Raw genomic sequence first — 3,462 nt, 5'->3', positions numbered from 1 at the left:
CAAAACAAAACAACCAAAAACCAAAAACCAAAAAACCCTGTCAGATTCGGAGTGATCAAACAACTATAAAAGACTGAAAGTTCATTGCTAAAATCTAGCAGGATTGCCCTCAGATTGCTTCACGAGCGTCTTTAAGTTTTGCTCCACTTTTAAAACCTGGAAAATTGCAGCTGATGCATTAAGAGTGAGAGACTGAGTAGGTGGGTATTGTGATATTGTGATTTATAATAAGACATATATATTTAGTCTTTGTCTATTTCTGGAACAGCGCTCCTAAAACCCCTGGAATTTTCTAAGAGATGAGAGTGCTAAAGGAATCTTTTGTTATGTTAATGAGGTAACTTTTAGAAAGCACCTAAGGATGGGGGCTGGCTGAGAGAACCAACTGGGCCATCAGTCCCCGGCTTCCTGGGAGGGGAGAGGAGGTGGAAGTTGAGCTCGGCCACCAGTGGCCAATGATCAATGATCCAATCAATCATACCTAAGTAATGAAATCTCCCTTAAAACCCCAAAGGAGAAGTTTCCTAGAGCTTATGGGCTGGTTGAAAACATGGATATTCAGGGAAATTGGTGCTTCCATGGATCACGGAAAGTCTGTGCCCTTTCCCCATACCGTGCCCTATGTACCGCTTCCATTGGGCTTTTCCTAGAGCACAACCTTTTATAATAAACCAATAATCTAGTAAGTAAGCTGGTTTCTTGAGTTCGGTGAGAGGCTCTAGCAAATTAACTGAACCCAGGGAAGGGGTCATGAGAACCTCTGATCTATAGCCAGCGGGTCAGAAGCACAGGTGACAATGTGGACTTGTGATCAGCATCTGAAGGTGTGTCTTTGGGGGGGGGGGGCAGTCTTGTAGGAATCTGACACCATCTCCAGGTAGATGGTGTCTGAATTGAGTTGAATTGCAGGACACCCAGCTGGTGTCAGAGAATTGCTTGGATATGGGGGTGGGGGGGAGCCCACATGTCAGAATCAGCACTAGAATTGTTAGTTCATGTTAGAAATGGAGCTGGTGATCCAAAGTGGGATGAAAGTTAGAACTATGGGTAGACAACACAAAATGACTAGAGACACTCTTATCAGGAAACTTATGTCTGAAGACAAAAAAAAAAAAAAAAAGAAAGAAAGAAAGAAACCCAGGAACCACCATCTTCCGGTAATTCACCAAAATGACCAACACAAAGGGAAAGAGGAGAGGTACTTGCTGTATGTTCTCCAGGCTTTTCAGAAAACATGGAGTTGTTCCTTTGGCCATATCCATGTGAATCTACAAGAAAGGTGATATTGTGGACATCAAGGGAATGGGCACTGTTCAAAAAGGACAGCCCCAAATGTTACCATGGCAAAACTGGAAGAGTCTACAATGTTACCCAGCATGCTGTTGGCATTATTGCAAACAAATAAGTTAAGGGCAAGATTCTTGCCAGGAGAATTAATGTACATGTTGACCATATTAAGCGCTCAAAGAGTCGAGATAGCTTCCTGAAGCCTGTGAACGAAAATGATCAGAAAAAGAAGGAAGCCAAGGAGGAAGGTACTAAGTTTCAACTGAAACTCCAGCCTGCCCCACCCGGAGAAGCACACTTCCTGAGAACTGATGGAAAGGAGCCTGAGCTGCTGGAACCCACACTCTATGAATTCACAGCATGATAAACGTAAAAAAATAACGACCTCAAGACTGTAAAAATGTTTCTCTTTATTGAGTAGTAGTGTGGTGTCCTCTTCCCCAAAGAAATATTTAAAGCCAACTTTGTGTCAAAAAACAAAAACAAAAACAAAAACAAAACCCCAATACAAATAGTAAATCCATATAGTGCTTAATACGTGTCATGGATTGTTTAGACCCTGGAAACATTTTACTCATTTCATTGTCATAATAACTCGATGAAGGAGTAAGGAGGTAGTACTGTTATCTCCATTTTACTGAGATAGAGCAACGCAAAGTTCCCTACTTTAGATGACCCAACCGGAAAGAGAGTTGCTCCATTCAAATGCAGGTGGTGTGGCCCTTAGCACATGCCAGTAGCCACTGCCTTCCTCTGGCCCTCAATTTTACAGTGAAAGATTTAAAGGTTTTAAATAAGAACAAAATTAAGCTATGTTTGAACCATGAAAATTGTTTATTATGGAATTATTAACACCTGTATAAAAGTAGAGAGACGACTAGGATGAGTTCCATGTACCCCTCACTCAGGTTCAACATTGACCAACTCATGGCCAATCTCTAGTGCTTCTACCCCCCATTCACTCCCTTCTGCTCTCGGAATATATTAAAGTGAATCCTAGAAATCATATTTTCATCCACAAATATTGCAAAGTGCATCTCTAAAAGAAAAGGACTCCTTTTTAAAAATTTTTTTATGTTTAAAGATTTAAGTTTATTTTGAGAGAGAGAGAGGGAGAGAGAGAGAGTGCATGCATGTGTCACCCATACTGTCAGCCCAGAGCCTGACACATGGCTCGAACTCACAAATTGCAAGATCTTGACGTGAGCCGAAATCAAGAGTTGGTCTCTTAACTAACTGAGCCACCCAGGTGCCCCAAGGACTTCTTTTTAAAAGTGTAACTAGAATACCATCATCACACCTGAAAAACGGACAATGATCTCTTAATCAAATATCCAGGCACTATTTGAATTTCCTTGATTGTCGCAGGGATTTTTCTTCCAACTAGGATCCAGATAAGATCATTGCAATTACTATCTTTCATTGTAAACTACCCTTTTCTCCTTGCAATTTATGTGTTGAAGAAAGCAGATCCTGTGTCCTATAGTTTCCCACAGTATGGATTTTGCTGATTCCAGCCTCCCCTCCCCCCACTCCCAGAATCGTTGAAGACATTTTCCTGTCTTCCATATTTCTTATAAATTGGGAGTCATATCTAGAAGCACAATCTTCTTCTAAAGGTAACCAGGCAGGTTCTTTTTTACAAGTGATTTTAAACCTCTAGGTTTAAAATATTGGGGTGCCTGGCTGGCTTAGTAGACCATATGACTCTTGTTCTTGGGGTTGTGTCAGCCCCACGTTTGGTGTAGGCTCAAAATAAAATCTTTAAAATAAATACAATACAATAAAAATTGATGTGTTTCCATCCAGTGCAGCCAAGGGAAACTCTTCCATTTGGCTCTTGAGTCCTTTTGACACCACTTTCAGTTTCGGTAGCTTCCTTGCTTTCCACATTGACTAGAATGTTCCAGGTTCACTCTATTGTATATATTGCCTTTAATGATATGTCTCCATATTATTCTTTTTCAATTAGCTGATCTACAGCTAGAAGGCATGGTTATTAAGGTTTCCTGGATTCATCTTCTGCTTTTACCTGGTTTGCTACATGACCTGGGCACATTACTTGGCTTTGCCTCAGTCCCCGCATCTATAAAATGAGGGCCATAATAATTGCATTTACCTCAGGTGTTGCTACAAGGATAAACTGAATTAACGTATGTAAATCACTTAGAACAG

General features: G+C 40.8%; 1 pseudogene; it reads left to right on the top strand.

Annotated features, from left to right (window-relative positions):
- Positions 1-1,170: 1,170 nt before the first annotated feature.
- On the top strand, positions 1,171-1,651 carry LOC122468381 (annotated as a pseudogene).
- The last annotated feature ends 1,811 nt before the right edge of the window (positions 1,652-3,462 follow it).

Source organism: Prionailurus bengalensis, chromosome B1 (assembly GCF_016509475.1).
Source record: "Prionailurus bengalensis isolate Pbe53 chromosome B1, Fcat_Pben_1.1_paternal_pri, whole genome shotgun sequence".
NCBI lineage: Eukaryota > Metazoa > Chordata > Mammalia > Carnivora > Felidae > Prionailurus > Prionailurus bengalensis.
The sequence above is the reverse complement of the archived record's forward strand: the minus strand, read 5'-3'. Positions and strand labels throughout refer to the sequence as shown.